This window comes from Mesoplodon densirostris, chromosome 4 (assembly GCF_025265405.1).
Source record: "Mesoplodon densirostris isolate mMesDen1 chromosome 4, mMesDen1 primary haplotype, whole genome shotgun sequence".
NCBI classification, from domain to species: domain Eukaryota; kingdom Metazoa; phylum Chordata; class Mammalia; order Artiodactyla; family Ziphiidae; genus Mesoplodon; species Mesoplodon densirostris.
Window position 1 is genome coordinate 96,004,915 of NC_082664.1, and position 6,000 is coordinate 96,010,914.

The following is a 6,000-nucleotide window of genomic DNA, read 5'->3' on the forward strand; positions in this document are numbered from 1 at the left end:
CGGTCAACCAGGGTCTGAAAATATTAAATGGACAATTCCAGAAGCAAACAATTCATAAATTTTAAATTGAGTGTCATTCTGATTGCTTGATGAGATCTCAGGTTGTCTGGCTTGGTCCCTCCCAGCACGTGAATCACCCCTTTGTCCAGCATATCCTGCCCCATTGATCACTTCGCAGCTGCCTCAGTTTCCATCTACTATCATGTTATCATGATACTTGTGTTAAAATCACCCTTATTTTAAAAGGGTTTAAAATCACCCTTAATAAAGTCCCCAAGTGCAAGAGTAGCAATGCTAGCAAATTGGATATACCAAAGAGAAGATGTAAAGTGCTTCCTTCATGTGAAAGTTTTCAAATTACTAAGTAAAGAAAAAAAACGTATGCTGAGGTTTCTAAGATTTATGGTAAGAAAGAATCTTCTGTCTGTGAAATTGTGATGAAGGAAAAAGAAATTCATGCTAGTTTTGCTGTCTGATCTCAAACTGCAAAAGTTATGGCCACATGGCTTCCCTGGTGGGGCAGTGGTTAAGAATCCGCCTGCCAGTGCAGGAGACACGGGTTTGAGCCCTGGTCCGGGAAGATCCCACATGCCGTGGAGCAACTGAGCCCGTGTGCCACAACTACTAAAGCCCCTGTGCCTAGAGCCCATGCTCTGCAACAAGAGAAGTCACCGCAATGAGAAGCCCGTGCACCACAACGAAGAGTAGTCCCCGCTCACTGCAACTAGAGAAAGCCCGTGAGCAGCAACAAAGACGCAACGCAGCCAAAAATAAAGAAACAAACAAAAAGTTACGGCCACAATGTGTGGTAAATGCTTATTAAGTTGGAAAAGGCATAAAATTAGTACAAGGTATTTTGAGAGAGAGAGAAAAAGGCCACATTCACATAACTCTTATTACAGAATATTATCATATTTGTTCTATTTTATTATTAGTTACTGTTAATTTCTTACTGTGCCTAATTTATAAATTAATCTTTACCACACGTATGTATACATAGGAAAAAAGCATTGCACATATAGGGTTCAGTACTATCTGAGTTTTCAGGCATCCACTAGGGGTGGTGGATTGTTTCCCCAGGATAAGGGGGGAAGTAGTGTAGTGCACTGTAATTACAACTACATGGTGATGATGTTTCAGGTGGATTGTAAGTGCACGCACAGTTGTGGCTTTGTTCACTTAGTCACCTGGGAAACATTTGAAAAGAATTTTTGGTGCCCTGATGGGGCTCATTTTTTTCAAAGAGCAAGTTTCCACACATCCCTGTGTCCTCGACACAGTCCCCCGGAGTTCCTGTCTTTTCCTCTCAGAAGTGATAGCCCCTTGGGCTACACTGAATCACACTCCTTCTCAGCTCAGCATTCTGTCTAGAAAAATCACTGAAATCACATGCAACAAAGACATTTCACACAAATGTGACTGCTCTGTGGTGAGGGATTTGAGGAACCAGAAGCTGCAGTACAGGATGGAGCAGCACTGGTCCCAGCATCTGTAGATGAGCCTCAGACAGGAACCTTCCTCAGCACAGCATTAGGGGCACCTATTTCTTCATCATAAAGCACCAAATTCATAGATACCAGCCAAGTTTTAAAAGACTAACCACAATAGAGATATAATCTACGTGCCACATCCAGCACCCTGGGAGGAAGTAATCAGCCTCCTGAAGGATGGAAGACCTGGTAGCTAGTGAGAACCCTTGGTTTTGATAGACATTAATAAATGTTTTCATTATATTGTCTAGTAACTTGAGATTTAGGGAAATAATTAAAATGGAATCTTCTAGGAGAGCATTAACTGACAGTATAATTTTAGGGTCACCCTCAAGCTATGTCAGTTCAAGCAAAAGTAAGAGAATCACTTGAAAATTATATGGAGCAAATAGTTGGAAAAATATATAAATTTTCAAAGGCTGCTGAGGATAACTGGGTTCCCAAATAATTCCATTTACTGTTTTATACTCGGACAGTCCTGTGGTTTATGGTTTAACTTCCCTGTGCTTGTCCATTTTGTGCAGAAGTTGGGTCAGCACCAGGTCTCAGCACACTCTGCTTCTGAGGGTCCAGGATAACCACCTTCAGCCAGCACCTCCTGGTCCTTCCTCTTTCCCATCCCATGACCCACCCTGGTCCTCTCACCAGCTTCCTTGTACTCAATGTGTCCTCTAGTTTCTTCATCCCACACTCTCCATCTTCATAGGTTACTTTCTCCACCGTGGTCCTTCAACATCTTCTGCCCTGAGGCAAGTATTCAAATCAGAAAGGTAAAGCCCTTACTAAGGAATAAAAGCTGATGTTTATGTTGGTTTTTCTTTAACTCTGTAGACCAGATACCAGCTTTGAAAGAATTCCCCACCTGAGTCCCTTCTCTAGAAGGCCAAGTCTCTGAGCAGAGGCAGAAGAAGGAATCCAATAGAAGATTATGGATTAAAAGTGGGGTTTTGGGCTTCCCTGGTGGCGCAGTGGTTTAGAGTCTGCCTGCCAATGCAGGGGACACGGGTTCGTGCCCTGGTCTGGGAGGATCCCACATGCCGTGGAGCAGCTGGGCCCATGAGCCATGGCCGCTGAGCCTGCGCATCCGGAGCCTGTGCTCCGCAACGGGAGAGGCCACAACAGTGCGAGACCCGTGTACTGCAAAAAAAAAAAAAAAAAAGTGGGGTTTCGACCACCTTAACTAATTAGAATGGCTACTATCAAAAAATGGAAATGAACAAGTGTTGATGAGGACGTGTAGAAATTGGAACTTTGTGCGCTGCTGGTGGGAATGTAAAATAGTGCAGCCACTATGGAAAATAGTATGGCTGTCCCTCCAAGAATTAAAAATAGAATTACCATATAATCCAGCTATTTCTCTTCTGTATATATAGCCAAAAAAATTGTAAGTAAGGACATGAAGAGATATTTATACACCCTCTTTTTTTTAATAAACATCTTTATTGGAGTATAATTGCTTTACAATAGTGTGTTAGTTTCTGCTTTATAACAAAGTGAATCAGCTATACATATACATATATCCCCATATCTCCTCCCTCTTGCATCTCCCTTCCACCCTCCCTATCCCACCCCTCTAGGTGGTCACAAAGCACTGAGCTGATCTCCCTGTGCTATTACACCCACGTTTATAGCAGCATATTCACAGTAGCCAAAGGTGGAAGCAACCCAGGTGCCCATCAACAGATAAATGGATAAACAAAAGATGGTATATTACAATGAAATATTATTGAACCTTAAAAAAGAAGGAAATGCTGACATGCTGCAAAATGGATGAACATTGAAGACATTATGCCAAGTAAAATAAGCCAGTCATAAAAGGACAAACACTGTATGATTCCACTAATATGAGGTATTAGATTCACAGGTACTAAAATCACAGAGACAGAAAGTAAAGTACCCAATCAAAAAATGGGCAGAAGACCTAAATAGACATTTCTCCAAAGAAGACATACAGATGGCCAAGAAGCACACAGAAAGATGCTCAACATCACTAATTATTACAGAAATGCAAATCAAAACTACATTGAGGTATCACCTGACACCAGTCAGAATGGCCATCATCAGAAAATCTACAAACAACAAATGCTGGAGAAGGTGTGGAGAAAAGGGAACCCTCTTGCATTGTTGGTGGAAATGTAAGTTGATACAGCCACTATGGAGAACAGTATGGAGGTTCCTTAAAAAACTAAAAATAGAATTACCATATGACCCAGCAATCCTACTACTGGGCATATACCCAGAGAAAACCATAATTCAAAAAGACACATGCGGGGCTTCCCTGGTGGCGCAGTGGTTGAGAGTCCACCTGCCGATGCAGGGGACACGGGTTCGTGCCCTGGTCCAGGAAGATCCTACGTGCCGCGGAGCGGCTGGGCCCGTGAGCCATGGCTGCTGAGCCTGCATGTCCGGAGCATGTGCTCCGCAACAGGAGAGGCCACAACAGTGAGAGGCCCACGTACCGCAAAAAAAAAAAAAAAAAAAAAAAAAAAAAGACACATGCACCCCAATGTTCATTGCAGCACCGTTTACAGTAGCCAGGTCATGGAAACAATCTAAATGCCCATCGACAGATGAATGGATAAAGAAGATGTGGTACATATATACAATAGAGTATTACTCAGCCATAAAAAGGAACAAAATTGGCTCATTTGTAGAGATGTGGATGAATCTAGAGACTGTCATACAGAGTGAAGTAAGTCAGAAACAGAAAAACAAATATCGTATATTAATGCATATATGTGGAACCTAGAAAAATGGTACACATCATCTGGTTTGCAGGGCAGAAATAGAGACACAGATGTAGAGAACAAAGGTCTGGACACCAAGGAGGGAAAGTGGCAGGCGGTGGTGGTGGTTTGATGAATTGGGAGATTGGGACAGACACATATACACTAATATGTATAAAATGGTTAACTAATAAGAACCTGCTGTATAAAAATAAAATAAAATTTAAAAAAAGAAAAAAAAGTAAAGTAATGGCTGTCAGAGGCTGGGGGTGGTGGAGGAAATGGGAAGTCATTGTTAAATTTTGAGTATAGAATTTCAGTTTTGTTAGATGAAAAGAGTTCAGGAGATCAATATTAGTGATGATTGCACTACAATGTGAATATAATTAATATTTAATATCACTGAACTGTACAGTTAAAGATGATTAAGAAGGTAAATTTTGTGTTAAGTGTATTTACCAGAGTAAAAAAAATTTTTTTAAAGGAAAAGAAAAAAAGGGAGGTTTAAGCTTGTGTCTCCACATCTGTGCATCTCATCAGTGTATTATTACCACTAGCTTGATTCCAGTTCCTTAATAACACAAGGAAGACTTGAAAACTTCATGTGCCAATTTATTTCCTCCAATTTCCCCTGTAATTAATAGAACCATAGTTCATGGGGAAAAGAATAACTAGAATATAGGCCAAGTAGACCAAGTCTGGCCCACATCCAGATGTTTTTGGAGTGAAGTGTTGAAACAGTCAGCTGAATTCGTCAATGGGTAGAATGTCCTTTGCCATTTCTGCCTCACTTAGCACAGGCTTTCTGAGACACTGTCTTGCTTTATGCTTTAGGACCGGAGCACTGGGGTCAGGCTAGGAACAGAGGACAGGCAGATGACTCCAGGAACTAAATGCAGTGCTGAACTGAAATTTAGACCCCCATCCCTGGGCTGGTAGTACCACCAGCGAACAGCGCAACATGCTGTGCAGAGTGTAGCCTGAGCCTTCTGGAGGGGAAAATGACAGTTGAGTGAGCATGTACTGGGCTGAGAACCAGGAGACTGAGTTCCTTCCTTGTCTTGATGTCCATGAATTGTGTGGCCTTAGGCAGAATTCTTAACCTCTAAGCCTTCAGGGTTTGTAGATGGTAGATCTTTTTGCTCCAGCAATAACATTCCTTAAGTCCACGAAAACAGTAAAAATCATGTAAAGAATTTCTCCTGGACCCCTGAGATATGATTAATTCCTAACAAGAAAACATGTAATTGTTTCATCCTAATGAACTTAAGTTACCTTTATTTCCATGGTCTATAATTGCAAGGTCTTTTGAAAGGGGTGGGTTGATTAACTCTTTTTTTATTTCCTTTGTTTTCTTGTGATTAACAGAGGTTAATTACAAAGCTTAACAAAGCTTATTTGATTGCCTTTATGGCCACTTTTAAATTACCTGCATTTGTATCGTTAACAGCTAGGAGCTTTGAGAAAGTATCAGCATTGAGGGTACATCTTCCTGAGACTGAGTAAAAAAGCAGGTGGTTTTATAAGAGCTGTTTCTACCCCTGCTGTTGTTAAATGCTTTTAACCTGAGTGGCCTGACAGGCAACATGCTCATAAAGGTCTCAGAGAGTGCCGATCAGAATGCATATCATTGGAAACATGAGTAGCCAACCGGAAAACCGAAAATGACTTGACAGGTTGTGATGAAGGGAATGTAAAAGCTGGGGCACCATTGGACTCAAAAGGATTAAAATGATCCTGTTTGTAGGTACCTGCATCCAGCAATTCTCTTGGAAATGTCCCAT